Here is a 16,794-nt window from a genome sequence, read left to right on the forward strand (position 1 = left end):
GCTCACAGCAACACCAGATACTTAACCGACTAAGCAAGGCTAGGGATCAAACCCACATCCTCATGGATACTGTCAGATTCCTTTCCCCTGAGCCATGATAGGAACTCCCCTAATGACCTTTAAACTCGTCACGTCTACTGAAAGTAAATTGCCCCTGCCACCCAGGCTCTCCCATAGCCTCCTTCACCCTGGGTTACAACTGAGTAGGAAGATTGCCCTGTCCCGTCTACAACAAGCCAAGAAAGGAAGCTTCATAGGCCACCCTGTCATAGCTATGGTCTTCGTCAAGCCTGGGAAAGACTGCTGATCTAGCAAAGTCTCTGCAGGTGTTTCTCTGTCACCTGTGCCTTGCCTGCCCAGTCGGGGATCTTTTCAAATGCAAATGAGCTTGCAGGCCAGCAGTAGAACTCCAGCAGAGGCAAGGAGTATTTCTTCTCTCTGGAATACAGACCCAGAGGCCAGCCAAATCCATCATCAACAGTTGCAACTATGCACCTCTTCTTCCTTGGCCAAGGGTGGGGCGACAGGCCCTCACTGTAGATAAAGAGTTGTTTTTTTTTTTTTGCTTTTCAGGGCCCTACACTTGACATATGGAAGTTCCCAGGCTAGGGGTCGAATGGGAGCTACAGCTGCAGGCCTACACCACAGCTCACAGCAATGCAGGGATCTGAGCCGTGTTTTCAACCTACACCACAGCTCATGGCAACACTGGATCCTTAACCCACTGAATGAGGCCAGGGATCCAACCCTCATGATTCCTAGTCAGATTCGTTTCCACTGTACCACAATGGGAATTCCAAGAGCTCCTTTTTAGATAGCACCATCTGGCATGTTTTTGGTTTGTTTTTTTGTTTGTTTGTTTGTTTTTTTCCACATACCTGGCGCATGTGGAAGTTCCTGGACCAGGGATTGAACCCATGCTACAGCAATGACCCAAGTGACTGCAGTGAAAACACAGGATCTTTAACCCACTGTACCACAGGAGAACACCTCCCTGGCATTATTAATTGCAGGGCTTTTTTTCCCCTTCAATTTGGCAAGCCTTATGTCATGTAGTCCCAGTTCTCAATTATTTCACTTGGCCCTTTCTAATAGACTTGGCACTTCTCTCAGTATATGTGATTTGGTCTATAAGCAAAATTCAGGAAGCACAGGAACCAACATTTGTTGAGACTTACTATGCATAAGGCATACTGATAGGTGATTTACTTATATCATTTAATTTGCTCTTAAGCACATCATGTAAGTGAGGAAATTGGGGCTCGGAATTCCCATTGTGGCGCAGTGGAGACGAATGCTACTAGTATCTGTGAGGATGCAAGGTCGATCCCTGGCCTCTTTCAGTGGGTCAGGGATCCGGTGTTGCCATGAGCTGTGGAGCAGGCCAAAGACATGGCTTGGATCCTGCATTGCTGTGTCTGTGGTGTCAGCTGGCAGCTGTACCTCTGATTCAACCCCTATCCTAGGAACTAACATATGCCCTACAAGGCAAAAAAAAAGGAATCGGGGCTCAACTAGGTTAAAGGTTAATTTACTTTCTCAAAATCGTGAAGTTAATAAGAGGCAGAGTTTAGAGTCATACTGACGTGTATCTGTTTCCCAAACCATTGTTTTCCCACTGTACGCCTCCACCTAAGAGAAAGAGAATGTATTTGATCATGGCCACAACCCAGTGGTTTGTTTTGGAGTTCCTTAATTACTGGCAGCAGATTATTCCCTAGTTACAATCTTAACAATCTTAGCTACCAAACCAATGGCTAAATGACAAGTAAATATCACACAATTGAGAAATTGCTCAGCAAACCAAAGCCTAATACTATTCTGCTTTGTACACCTAACTGACTGCCTTCTGGGACAGTAATCCCCCCAGTTTTTTGATCATTTGGGTTAGTCAATAAAAAATTATTGAGCACACATCCTCAATAAATGTATATTTATTTTTATAAAGTATATATAGGCACTATTCATAGAAAAATCCACAAAAGTAAACATTTAATGCAATATTTGAATAGTTATTTTCTTTCCATATTTGAATGAGTAAATGAGTCACCTTGCATCACTGCTATATGAACAGTCCACCTGGAAGACTGTTGTCATGTGCAATTACTATTGAGATACAGACCCACTGCTACATACCCAGACTCATTTATTGACATCTAAGAAAACCTCCACAATCATTAGAACGGCCTATAATGAAAGATTATAGCTTCTGTAGCCAAAAATTTTTTAAAGTTTAAAAAAAAACAAACTCAGGTATCTTCCAAACAGAACCCTCCTAGATCCCTTCATGCCCAAGTGGCACTTTGGTCCCTGGGGAACATTTGCCTAGCTCTTCCCTAAATGATTTGATTCCCATAGCTAATGTGTTCAAAAGTGGTCCTGAGGAGTTCCCCTTGTGGTGCAGCAGAAAAGAATCTGACTAGTATCCATGAGGATGCGAATTTGATCCCTGGCCTTGCTCAGTGGGCAGGGATCCAGCATTGCCGTGAGCCATGAGGTCTCAGATGCGACTTGTATCCCGTGTTGCTGTGGCTGTAGTGTAGGCCGACAGCTGTAGCTTCAATTGGACCCCTAGCCTGGGAACCTCCATATGCCGCAGGTGAGGCCCTAAAAAGCAAAAAAAAAAAAAAAAAAAAGTCCCCAAAGTGAAGAATATACCAGAGAAACTTGCCCTGAATTTTATAGGAAATCACTCAGTCACAAAGAGCATCGAACTCTCTCCTCATTGTCTAATTTATGTTTTCTTTCAGAAAAAAGTACCCTTGGGTTTGTGTATCCTGTGGGATGTCTAAAGCCTTTCTTCCTGAGTGAGGTGGTGCAGGCTGGTCATGTGGCCCCACTAACAGGGATTTCTTTCTCATGGACCACAGATGGATCAGAAGGAACCCCACCGGGCAAAGCAGCCTTTGCAGTGTATGTGGCCTTGGGGATGAGAGAATGGAGGAAGAAAAGGCTGATTATCCAGGGAGAATGTTCAAGGAGGTAATTAAACAAAGAGGAGGGTCTGCAGTAAATATCACAAATCTGAATTCAAATCCAGGCTTAAAGAACCTGTAAATGAATTCCAGCAAAGCCAAAACTTCATGGGCCTCTGAGAGGAGAGCTGGCTTTTAACATGCTCACTGAGCCATGGGGAAAGACCAGCTCCAAGGTGAAATGCCCTGGCTGGCAAACTTTTCCAGGATCACACAGGAACCTCATTATAAATGAAAATCTAAATCAGTAGACTTTGGAGAACAGGGGACAGAGACTATGAATCTGCGCTTTTAACAAACACCCCAAGGGATTCTGATGCAGGTTTTCCATGGGCCACCTTTTATGAAGCACTGAAATAAGTTATAGCAATGCTCAGGCTACTAGGCCACTATTGGAAACATAGTTCTCTGAGGTTTAAATGATATGTATATGCATTAATGATTTGAATGAGCATACTAGTTATTGTATGCTATGTATTTTTCCCATTAAAAGAGATATCTAAAAGTCATCCTGTGTCGAATTAAGTACTACTGATAAGAGGTTCACAACTTGGAGACAATGAATGAATGTAATGAATGACCAAGAAAAGCAATTACGATTCCCCCCTACTGGTGGGGTGCAATACCCTTTAGGAGTTATCTAGCAACAATTATGTCGTAGATCCCCAAAGTAATGGGTGTAGAATTTATATTACTCCTGTAATAACTTCTATTTCACATTATATTTCTCTCTTTTAAAAAAAATTATTCATGGGAGTTCCTTTTGTGGCTCGGTGGTTAATGAACCCGACTAGGAACCATGAGGTTTCTCGGGTTCAATCCCTGGCCTTGCTCATTGGGTTAAGGATCTGGCATTCCCTTGAACCATGGTGTAGGTCACAGACGTTAAGTCAGATCTGCCTTTGCTGGGGCTGTGGTGTAGGCTGGCAGCTGTAGCTCCAGTTGGACCCCTAGCCTGGGAAGCTCCATATGCCTCGGGTGCAGCCCTAAAAAACAAAGCAAACAAACAAAAATAAATAAAAATAACTCATGGCTCAAAAGCAGTACAGTATTTCTCTAACATTAGAGTCAGGCTTAATGTTTTAAGACTTAGAGGGAGTTCCCATTGTGGTGCAGTGGTAATGAATTGATCTAGTATCCATGAGGATGCAGGTTCAGTCCCCAGCCTTGCTCAAGGGGTTAAGGATCCATTGCCGTGGTGTAGGTCACAGAGGAAGCTCAGATCCTACGTTGCTATGGCTGTGGTGTAGGCCAGCAGCTGTAGCTCTGATTTGAACCTTAGCCTTGGAACTTCCTGCTGCTAGTGCAGCCCTAAAAAACAAACAAAAAAACCCAACTACAATAAAAAGACTTAGAGAGAAAAGACCATAATAGTGTTGCCACATGCTATTTAGATCTTGCAACAACCATGAAAGTTCCTTGACTTGAAAACAAGAAAAGAAGCATTGGTTTGATAGTAAACATGCTGTTGTTATACAGTAAAAGATAGTGGCAAAATCAGTCTAGAAAAGTAGATTTACTTTTTTTTTTTTCTTTTTCCTATTCTTAGTGGCATGTGGAGGTTCCCAGGCTAAGGGTCCAGTAGGAGCTACAGCTGCCAGCCTATGCCACAACTCATGGAATCATCAGATCCTTAACCCTCTGAGCAAGGCCAGGGATCCCACCCACAACCTAATGGTTCCTAGTCGGATTTGTTTCCCTTGCGCCACGACAGGAGTTCCTAGATTTGAAAGCATGTTGGCTTTGTTTTTAGTGCCATGATACCTAATGATGAAGAGAATTGTCAGGATTCATCAGTAGCAGAGGGTTTGAGTTTGATGTTTGGCAAGAGTTGAAGGAGAAGGCTTTGTAGGTGCTGAGGATAAAAGAGTAAACTTCTACAATGCCTTTTTGGTGTGTTTCTGCTCATTGTTATGGCACTAAGGGATTCATTACATATATATTCTTATATATATATTCTTTTTCATGTTCTTTTCCATATGGTTTATTAAGGATATTGAATATAACTCCCTGTGCTATACAGTAGAACCTTGTTATTTATCCATCCTATGTACAATAGTTTGTATCTGTTACCACTGAAGTATAGTTGTTTTACAATGTGGTGTTAATTTCTGCTGTACATCAGAGTGATTCGGTTATGGTATTAATTGTAATACTGATTTCTGCTGGAATTCAATTTGTTTCTTTGTTGCTTTTGGTATACTAATTAATTTTTTGTGAACTACTTGATTTAACTGCCCACATAGCTATGATATTAATGTGCCTTCCAATGCAATATTTTGCTCCTATATTTTATGCTAGCTTTTAGTGAAATGTTGTCTAGCTACATATGCTGCAACTTCCTGTGTGGAAATTCATTTAAATTTATTTTATGTTGCTGCTTGCTTTTTGCCCTTTTTTTTTTTTTTTTTTTTTTGTCTTTGTCTTTTTAGGACTGCACCCATGGCATATGGAGCTTCCTAGGCTAGGCTAGGGATCGAATCAGAGCTGCAGCCTCCAGCCTACACCACAGTCACAGAAATAAGGAATCTAAGCCACATCTTCAACCTACACCACAGCTCACAGCAATGCCAGATCCTTAAACCACTGAGTGAGGCCAAGGATCAACCCACATCCTCATGATACTAGTTGGGTTCATTAACTGATGAGCCATAATGGGAACTCCCGTGCCCATTTTTTTAATTACTCAATGAATTTTATTACATTTATAGTTGTATAGTGATCATCACAATCCAGTTTTACAGCATTTCCGTCCAAAACCCCCAGACGATCTCCCACCCCCCAACCTGTCTCATTTAGAAGCCATAAGTTTTTCAAAGTCTGTGAGTCAGTCTCTCTTCTGCAAAGAACTTGATTATCCTTTTTTTAGACTCCACATGTAAGTGATAGCATTTGATGTTGTGTCTTACTAACTTCACTTAGCATGATAATTTCTAGGTCCATCCATGTTGCTAAAAATGCTGTTATTTCATTCCTTTTAATGGCTGAGTGATGTTCCATTGTGTATATGTACCACGTCTTCTTGATCCACTCTGTTGATGGACATTTAGGATGTTTCCATGTCTTGGCTATTGTATAGAGTGCTGAAATGAACATTGGAGTACATGTGTCTTTGGTTTTCTCTGGATAGATGCCCAGGAGTGGGATTGCTTGGTCAATGGTAGTTCTATTTTTAGTTTTCTGAGGAATCTCCATACTGTTTTCCACAGTGGTTGCACCAATTTACAATCCCACCAACAGTGTCATGGTGTTCCTTTTTCTCCACACTCTCTCCAGCACTTATTGTTTGTAGACTTTTTGATGATGGCCATTCTGGCTGGGGTAAGGTGATATCTCATAGTAGTTTTGATGTTTTTTGGCCATCCACATGTCTTCTTTGGAGGATTATCTCTTTAGATCTTCTGCCCATTTTTTGATGGGGTTGTTTGTTTTTTTGGTATTGAGCGGTAGGAGATGTTTATAAATTTTGGAGATTACTCCCTTGTCAGTCGCTTCATTTGCAAATATTTTCTCCCATTCTGTGGGTTGTCTTTTCATTTTGTTTAGGGTTTCCTTTGCTGTGCAGAAACTTTGAAGTTTGATTAGGTCCCATTTGTTTATTTTTGTTTTTACTATCATTACTCTAAGAGGTGGATCTGAGAAGATGTTGCTGTCATTTATGTCAGAGAATGTTCAGCCTGTGTTTTCCTCTAAGAGTTTTATAGTGTCTGGTCTTATATCTAGGGCTTTAATCCATTTTGAGTTTATTTTTGTGTATGGTGTTAGGGAGTGTTCTAATTTCATTCTTATACATGTGGCTGTCCAGTTTTCCCAGCACCACTTGTTGAAGGGGCTGTTTTTTCTCCATTGTATATTCTTGCCTCCTTTGTCATAAAGTAGATGGCTGTAGGTGTGTGGGATTAATTCTGGGCTTTCTCTTCTGTTCCACTGATCAATATGTCTGTCTTTGTGCCAGTACCATGTGGTTTTGATGACTGTAGATTTGTAGTATAGTCTGAAGTATGGGAGCCTGATTCCTCCAGCTCCATTTCTCTTTTTCAGGATCTCTGGCTATTCTGGGTCTTCTGTGCTTCTAAACAAACTTTAAAATATTTTGTTTAAGTTCTGTGAAAAATGTCCTTGGTAATTTGGTAGGGATTGCATTGAATCTGTAGGTTGCCTTGAGTAGTATAGTCACTTGGATGATATTGACTCTTCCAATCCAAGAGCATGGGATGTCTTTCCATCTATTTGTGTCATCTTTGATTTCTTTCATCAGTGTCTTAATAGTTTTCAGAGTACAGGTCTTTTGTCTCTTTAGGTAGGTTTACTCCTAGGTATTTTATTCTTCTGGATGCGATGATGAACGGGATTGCTTCCCTAATTTCTCTTTCTGCTCTTTCATTGTTAGTATATAGAAATGCCATCGATTTCTGTGTATTATTTTGTATCCTGAGACTTTTCCAAATTCATGGATGAGTTCTAACAGTTTTCTGGTAGAGTCTTTAGGATTCTCTAGGTATAGTATCACGTCATCTGCAAATAGGGATAGTTTTACTTCTTCCTTTCCAATTTGGATTCCTTTTAATTTTTTTTACCTCTCTGATTGCCATGGCTAAGACTTCCAAAACTATGTTGGAGCGTTGTGGTGAGAGTGGACATCCTTGTCTTGTTCGTGATCTCAGTGGGAATTCTTTCAGCTTTTCACCATTGAGAATGATGTTAGCTGTGGATTTGTCACATATGGCCATTATTATGCTGAGGAAAGTTCCCTCTATGCCCACTTTCTGAAGGGCTCTTATCAGAAATAGGTGTTGGATTTTGTCAAAGGCTTTTTCCACGTCTATTGAAAGGATCATATAGTTTTTAGTCTTCAGTTTGTTAACGTGGTGTATCACCCTGATTGATTTGCGGATATTGAAGAACCCTTGCATCCCTGGGATAAATCCCACTTGATCATGATGTACAATCCTTTTAATGTATTGTTGAATGTCGTTTGCTAGTATTTTGTTGAGGATTTTTGCATCTATGTTTATCAGTGAAATTGGCCTGTAATTTTCTTTTTTTGTGGTATCTTTGTATGGTTTTGGTGTCAGGGTGATGGTGGCCTCATAGACTGGTTTGGGAGTCTCCCTTCCTCTGCGATTTTTTTGGGATAGTTTCAGAAGGAGAGGTGTTGGCTCTTCTCTAAATGTTTGATAGAATTCACCTGTGAAGCCATCTGGTCCTGGACTTTTGTTTGTTGAAAGTTTTTGGGTTTTTTTTTTTGTTTTTTGTCTTTTTTGCCATTTTCTTGGACCGCTCCCGCAGCATATGGAGGTTCTCAGGCTAGGGGTCTAATTGGAGCTGTAGCCACCGGCCTACACCAGAGCCACAGCAACGTGGGGTCCGAGCTGCATCTGTGACCTACACCACAGCTCATGGCAATGCCAGATTATTAACCCACTGAGCAAGGCCAGGGATCGAACCCACAACTTCATGTTTCCTAGTCTGATTCGTTAACCACTGTGCCACGAATGGGAACTCCCCGTTTGTTGGATATTTTTTAATCACAGTTTCAATTTCAGTTCATGTGATTGGTCCATTCATCTTTTCTCTTTCATCTTGGTTTAGTCTTGGAAGGTTGTACTTTTCTAAGAATTTGTCCATTTCTTCTAGGTTTTCCGTTTTATTGGCGTATAGTTGCATATAGTAGTCTCTTATGTTCCTTTGTATTTCTTTTTCTTTTTCTTTTTTTTTTTTTTTTTTTTGTCTTTTTTTGCCATTTCCTGGGCCACTCCCGTGGTATATGGAGGTTTCCAGGCTAGGGGTTGAATCAGAGCTGTAGCCACGGGCGTACGTCAGAGCCACAGCAATGCAGGATCCAAGCCATGTTTGCGACCTACACCACAGCTCATGGCAATGCCGGATCCTTAACCCACTGAGCAAGGCCAGGGATTGAACCCGAAACCTCATGGTTCCTAGTCAGATTCGTTAACCACTGCACCACAACGGGAACTCTGATCCTGTGTATTTCTGTGATGTCCGTTGTTACGTCTCCTTTTTCATTTCTAATTTTATTGATTTGAGTCTTCTCTCTTTTTTTCTTAATAAGTCTGGCTAAGGGCTTATCAATGTTGATGATCTTTTCAGAGAACCAGCTTTTCATTTCATTGATCTTTTCAATGGTTTTCTTCGTTTCTATTTCACTGATTTCTGCTCTGATCTTTATGATTTCTTTCCTTCTACTAACTTTAGGTCTTGTCTGTTCTCTCTCGAGAACAGACAAGACCTAATGCTTTAGATGTAAAGTTAGCTTGTTTAGTTGAGCTTTCTCTTGTTTCCTGAGGTGGGCTTGTATTGCTCTAAACTTTCCTCTTAGAATGGCTTTTGCTGCATCCCACAGGTTTTGGACTGTTATGTCTTTGTTGTCATTTGCTTCTAGGTATTTTTTAGTTTCTTCTTTGATTCCTTCAGTGATCTAGTCGTTGTTTAGTCTCCACGTGTTTGTGTTTTTTTGCAGTTTTTTACTTGTTGTTGATTTCCAGTCGTGTAGCCTTGTGGTCAGAAAAGATGCTTGACATGGTTTCAGTTTTCTTAAGTTACCAAGGTTGAATTTGTAGCCCAGGATGTTATCAATCTTAGGGAATGTTCCATGTGCACTTGAGAAGAATGTGCATTCTGTTGCTTTTGGATGGAATGTCCTATAAATATCTATTAAGTCCATCTGGTCTAATGCTTCATTCAGGGCCTGTGTTTCTGTATTCATTTTCTGTCTGGATGATCTGTCCATTGCTGTAAGTGGGGTGTTAAAGTCCCCCACTATGATTGTGTGATTGTCGATTTGTCCTTTTAAGGTTGTTAGCAGTTGCCTTATATATCGTGGTGAACCTATGTTGGGTGCGTAGATATTTAAAATTGTTATATCTTCTTCTTGGAGTGATCCTTTGATCATTAGGTAGTGACCTTCCTTGTCCCTTAAAACAGTCTTCATTTTAAAGTCTATTTTGTCTGATGTGAGTATTGCTACTCCAGCTTTCTTTTGATTCCCATTTGCATGGAATATTGTCTTCCATCCTCTCACTTTCAATTTGTATGTGTCCCTAGAAGTGAAGTGGGTCTCTTGAAGACAACATATGTATGGGTCTTGTTTTGGTATCCATTCAGCCAGTCTGTGTCTTTTGGTTGGGGCATTTAGTCCATTCACATTTAAGGTAATTATTGATATGTATATTCTTGTTGCCATTTTATTAATTGCTTTGGATTTGGTTTTGTTGCTCTTTTTTCTTCCCTTCTTCTCTTGTTCTCTCCTCTTGGGGTTTGGTGACCATCTTTAGTGTTGTATTTGAGTTGCTTTTTCTCATTTGTGTGTGTATTAATTGTAGAGTTTTGGTTTGCAGTTGCCCTGAAATTTTGGTATAGAAATTAAATATATATATAATTGTATTAAGTTGTTTGTCTCTTGATTGCAAGTGCATCTCCAGTGTCCTGCATTTGTACCCTCCTCTTCTCATGATTTCTGTTTTGGTTAGCATAATTGTGTATGGATGATTTTGTATCCTTACTGTATATATGCCTTTACCAGTGAGCCTTGTCATTTGTGGTATTTTTGTTTCCGGTTGCAGCCTTTTCTTTTCTGCCTAGAGAAGTTCCTTTAGTCTTTGATGTAAAGCTGGTTTAGTGGTGCTGAATTCTCTCAGCTTTTGCTTATGTATAAAGCTTTTGATTCCACCTTCAAATCTGAATGAGAGCCTTGCTGGGTAAAGGAATCTTGGTAGGAGGTTTTTTTTCCTTTCATCATGTTAAGTATATCATGCCACTCCCTTCTGGCCTGCAGAGTTTCTGCTGAAAAATCTGCTGATAACCTTATTGGGGTTCCCTTGTATGTTATTTGTTTCTTTTCCCTAGCTGCTTTCCATATTTTCTCTTTGTCTTTAATTTTGGTCAGTTGGTTTAATATGTGTCTGAGGGTGTTCCTCCTTGGGTTTATTTTATATGGTACTGGTTGTGCTTCCTGGATTTGAGTGAGTGGTTCCTTTCCCATTTTGGGGAAGTTTCAGCTATTATCTCTTTGAATATTTTTTCTGTCCCCTTCTCTCTCTCTTCTCCTTCTGGCACCCCTATAATATGGATGTTGGTGCATTTAACGTTGTCCCAGAGTTCTCTGAGACTCTCTTCTTTTGTTTTCAATCTTTTTTTCTTTTTTCTATTCCGCATCCATGATTTCTACCCTGGAATGCTCTTTAAATGGCTGTTTCTCATACTTCAGGAACAGCTAACAATGTTACCTCTTCCAGATTCCTTCTCTGTCTTCCCCCACCCCTGCTCTCATCTCCATCCTCATCAAAAACTGCCTACCTCCTCATAGTCACTGTTTACTACAATGACAATACTTTTCTCAGTGTGAAATTACCCTATTTATTTATTCACATTTTTATTATTTTCCTTTTCTAGAATATACACTTCATGAGGGCAGGGTCTTACCTATTTTGTTCACCATTTTATTATCAGAATTCAGAACAATACTTTTCAGGAGTTCTTGTTGTGGCTCAGCAGTAACAAACACTATTAGTATCCATGAGGATTCAGGTTCCATCCTTGGCCTCACTCAGTGAGTTAAGGGATCCTGCATTGAGTGTGAGCTGTGGTATAGGCCAGCAGCTACAGCTCCAATTTGACCCCTTGCCTGGGAACATACGCTGCTAGTGTAGCCCTAACCCCCCCAAAAAAACAACTCCTTTCACATAATAGGCACTCAACAAATATTTATTCAAAGAATGAATGAATGAATTTGATTTGCCATAGCAGTCCTGTGAGACCAAAAAAAATATTCTCAGTCTTATTTTACCAATGCATTTTACCAAGTGTCTGTATTTGCCAAAATCACAAAAGTAGTACAGCCAGTGTAGATCCCAGGTCTTCTCAGTCCTCTATGCTGTGTTCTATTTTATAGTTCATAAGCAATTAATCTTAGCCATCTTAGAGGATGGAAGAGGTAGGATGTGGGGCACTTGAAGAGATTGCAAGTCACACTATATATACATTCTTATTCATAAAATTGTGGCTACAGACAGAGAAGGGGCGTTCCCATCTCCTCTCTCTCTATTGAACCCATGTATAGAATGGCTGGAGAAGCAGGAGAGTGTGGTCCTTCATTGCAGGGGCTTTGGAGGGGATAAAGTTGGGTTCTACTTTTAATTTTGCTACCTACTGGCTGTGTCTTTAGACAAGTTAGTTATCTCTTCTGAGACTCAATCTCCTTTCTCGAAAAATGAGATAACACTATTGAACTGTTAAAGTTCTTTGAGGGGAGGGGTTATTAAATGAAGGACAGATGATGTTTGGTGTATAATCAGTGCTGGATAAAGAATATGATGTCAGCACATTATAACGATGAGTTTGAACAGGCTTGCCAAAAGTGTAGCTTTCCAACATCTTTCTCTTCCACCTACAGACATGGAAGTTAACTTCTAGCACTTAGAACTGGCAAGTTCTCCATAATCATTTAGTCAAGCTATATATATATATGTTTTTTTTTCTTGTCTTTTTAGGGCCACACACATGGCATATGGAGGTTCTCAGGCTGCCAGCCTACGCCACAGCCACAGCAACGCAGGATCTAAGCCACATCTGTCACCTACACCACAGCTCACGGTGATGCCAGATCCTTAACCCACTGAGCAAGGCCAGGGTTCAAACCTGCATCCTTATGGATACTTCAGATTTGTTTCCGCTGAGCCATGATGGGAACTCCAGAAACTATTTCTAAAGAAATATATTAATTACCATTCAATATAGTACTATAATCATAAACTGACTGGTAAATTAAATATCCTACTGTATATGTCATATTATAAAAGCAAATAATAAGACTGTATTTCATTAAATGCTAGTACCAAAAAATGAGTTATAGTATGAAATACATTAAAATAAATTTCTGGGAATTCCCTTCATGGCTCAGTGGTAACAAATCCAACTATTATCCATGATGACAAAGGTTGGATACCTGGCCTTGCTCAGTGGGTTAAGGATCCAGCATTGCTATGAGCTGTGGTGTAGGCCAGAAGCTACAACTCGGATTCAACTCCTAGCCTGGGAACTTCCATATGCTGCTGGTATGGCCCTAAAATTAAAAATAAAATAAAATAAAATAAGTAAATAAATTTCTCCATACAGACGGAGTGAACATACCAATAAAAATGGGCACAGGAGGCTTAAATTTTGTTTGGAAGCACAAAAAACCCTGACTAGCCAAAGCCATCCTGAGAAAGAAAAACGGAGCTGGAGGAATCAGGCTCTCTGGCTTCAGACTATACTACAAAGCTACAATCATCAAAACTGTATGGTACTGGCACAAAGACAGAACTGTAGATCAGTGGAACAGGATAGAAAGCCCAGAATTAAACCCATGCACCTACAGTCAACTAATTTATGACAAAGGAGGAAAGAATATACAATGAAGGAAAAACAGCCCCTTCAATAAGTGGTGCTGGGAATACTGGACAGCCACAAGTAAAAGAATGAAATTAGAACACTCCCTAACACCATACACCAATATAAACTCAAAATGCATTAAAGACCTAGGTATAAGACCAGACACTATAAAACTCTTAGAGGAAAACATAGGCCAAACACTCTCTGACATAAATGACAGCAAAATCTTCTCAGATCCACCTCCTAGAGTAATGACAATAAGAACATAAATACACAAATGGAACCTAATTAAAGTTAAAATTTAACACACACACACAAAGAGCATTCCAGGAAGAGGGAAGAAGTACAGAATTCCAATGGTGGGAATGAGCTGAGCACATTTGAGGAAGAGGAGGAAAGCCAGTGTGGCTAGAGCACAGTAAGCAAGAGTAAGAGGTTGAAACAAGGAAGGGGAGAGGCATGTAAGGAGGTTGCTTTCGTTTTTAGTGCAAAGGAGGGTATTAAAGGGTTTGAGGCTAAGGAGTGACATGATCTGAATAATGTTTAAAAGAGATTTTTCTTGTGGTGTGTGGGGAATGGATTGGGGGTGGAGGAGAAAGGCAGCAGGGATGCAGGAGACTAAGTTGCAGGCTATTGCCAGAGTCCAATAGAGAGACAGAGAGCACAGGTGAGACTGGATTGGGGTGGGGAGATGGGAGAGACAAGGGAAAGGGAGGAATCAAGGATGACAGCTGAGACAACATATATTCACAGGGTTGCTCAACTGTACCTAAAGTAGTAAGCTAAGGAATTATCATGGATTATGGCTTCCTGGAAAATGGCAGAGAAAATTCTTGCTGGGAAAGAGATAGAAGTATAAAAATGTTCACGATCAGGGATCCTAAATACAGACTTCTCCATGATTTCCCTAGCTATATGGAAATTCTGTCTCAAATATTTGAAATGAGGAGCCTGCCCAAGTCTCAAGCCATTTATACCTTTTTCTAATTTTATTATTTCGCTGATGTTCTTTTTTATAATGGTAGCAAAACAAGATTTTTTTTTTCAAAACACATAAGATTAAGTTCACCATCTTAACCATTTTTTAATTTTTAATTTTTTAATTTTTTGGTGGCCGACCCTTGGCTTATGGAATTTCCAGGCCAGGGATCAGACCCAAGCCACAGTCGCAATCTAAGCCACAGCTGTGGCAACACCAGATCCTAAACCACTGTGCTGGGCTGGAATTGACCCTGCCAGTCCTGTAGCCCACAGTGGGAACTCCTCAATCATTTTTTTTTAAATTGTAATATGGCTGAATTACAATGTTGAGTTAGTTTCATGTATACAGCAAAGTGATTCAGTTATACATATGTGTGTGTTTGTATTCTTTTTCAGATTCTTTTCAATTATAGATTGTTATAAGATATTGAATATAGTTCCCTATGCTATACAGTAGGTCCTCGTTGTTATCTATTTTGTATATGGTAGTTTGTATCTGTTAATCCCAAACTCTTCTTTTTTTTTTTTTTTTTTTGTCTTTTGTCCTTTTTTAGGGCCATGCCCACTGCATATGGAGGTTCCCAGGCTAGGGGTCTAATTGGAGCTGTAGCTGCCAGCCTACACCACAGCCACAGCAACACAGGATCTGAGCCACATCTGTGACCTACACCACAGCTCACAGCAACGCCATATCCTTAATCCACTGAGCGAGGCCAGGGATGGAACCCAAAACCTCATGGTTCCTAGTCAGATTCGTTTTCGCTGTACCATGATGGGAACTCCCTGTCAATCCCAAACTCTTAGTTCGCCCCTCTCCCTCCTTTTCCCCCTTTAGTGACCCTAAGTTTGTTTTTGATGTCTGTTAGTACCACCTTCATCATTTTTAAGTGTACAATTCAGTAGCATTAAATGTAGTCACACTGTTGTGCCAATAGATTTTTAGAAGTTTTTCATCTTGCAAAACTGACACTCTATGCCCATTAAAAACTAATTCCCTAATTCCCTCTCCCATTTGTACTGTTCTGAACGTAGATCCAAATGACTTGTAGTTCCCATCATGGCTCAGTGGAAATGAATCTGACTAGCATCCATGAGGATGCTGGTTCAATCCCTGGCCTTGTTCAGTGGGTTAAGGATTTGGTGTTGCCATGAGCTGTGGTGTAGTTTGCAGATGCTGCTTGGATCTGGCATTGCTGTGACTGTGGCATAGACCAGCAGCTACAGCTCCGATTCAACCCAGAGGCTGGGAACCTCCATATGCTGAGGTGCAGCCCTAAAAAGACCAAAAAAAAAAAAAAAAAACAGACAAAAAACCAAACAACTTCACTCTTCTCGACAAACTTGGGCTCTATCCTTTAGTACTTATTCTTCATATTTGAAAATAGCCAACATAATTAGATTTTGTTTTCAAAGAATTTGATTCATTAAATGAAAAGCTATGAAGTTTAGCACCACAAGGAAGCATTCTCTGGTATCCATGACTTGGTGTTTTTCATCGGTGGGACCATTCTTCCCTGTCCTGCGTTCTGTAAGCAGTCAGTGCAGGACACGTTAAGCATCTCTGCACCCTACCCCCACTAAACATCAATCACATCCTAATCATTGCAACAACCCAAACCACCCTCACATTTCCAAACAGCCCTTGGGGAATGTTGACCCATCCCAGCAGAGATACCTAAGTTGTGATTTATTCGGACCCCTTGCCTCTGGGGAATCCTGTCATTCATAGTCATATGACCTAATTCAGTTATATCATTACAAGTCCATGACACTGACATGGTTCTACCTACTTATTTTGCAAGAAATAATTATGTTTTCCCAGACACTTCTCCCCTACAACCCTCTGCTTGGACTTTTTGGCCAATCTCCTAGGCTTCGCACTTCTTTGAAGAAGCTATTATTAAGTAAGAAGCTTTTAATAAGAGAGTTCTGACCTGCTTTGCTCACCTGCCCGCCCTATCCTGCTACACTTGTGCTTTTTATTTCCTTATATAGACCTATTGAGGGGTGTGCCCAGGAGCACAGAGGGTACTGAGAAGGGGCTGGGTTAGAGTGGCTTGCATGCCTAATAACCAGTTCAAGGAGGGGGATCTGTGTGAGGGCCATCATCACCACTGGCATGTGCTACCTTTTGGGGGCAAAAGCCACTGCTTTGAAGAGTAGTTCAGTGTTGTCTTTAGAAAGGCAGACAGAATGCAGCAACCTTTATCAGGCAATGCACAATGACTCACTCCTTCCTGCAGGTTTCTCTGGTTCTTCTGGCATTGGGTGGTTTGATTCAATAGTAAGAACCAAAGATAGACTACCTCTGTCTCTGCCTCTGATCCATAGCAAGTCTTTTTTTCTTCTTATGATAAATTTATTACTCACCATAGTAATCCATAGCCGTCAAACTTGATAGTTGTCTTCTCTGGGATCTTCCCATAGAAAGGAGTATGTGTTCTAC

At 40.5% G+C, this 16,794-nt stretch overlaps 1 long non-coding RNA gene across 10 annotated transcripts in view; it reads left to right on the forward strand.

The window, feature by feature from the left end:
- LOC106508004 (uncharacterized) overlaps positions 1 to 16,794 on the forward strand; it is a 98,522-nt gene that overhangs the window by 50,558 nt on the left and 31,170 nt on the right. For 4 of the 10 annotated variants that reach the window (XR_014824413.1, XR_014824416.1, XR_001304490.3 and 1 more), the window contains exon 3: positions 2,871 to 2,982. The exons of the other annotated variants lie outside the window; for them this stretch is intronic. This is a non-coding gene — a long non-coding RNA (uncharacterized LOC106508004). The remainder of the gene's footprint in view (positions 1 to 2,870; positions 2,983 to 16,794) is intronic. 10 annotated transcript variants of the gene reach the window in all.

The sequence above is a fragment of the Sus scrofa genome, chromosome 13 (genome assembly GCF_054392235.1).
Source record: "Sus scrofa isolate SSC_HxYL_T2T_F1_AM1 chromosome 13, Sscrofa_HxYL_maternal_Yorkshire_Landrace_v2.0, whole genome shotgun sequence".
Taxonomy (NCBI): Eukaryota; Metazoa; Chordata; class Mammalia; order Artiodactyla; family Suidae; genus Sus; species Sus scrofa.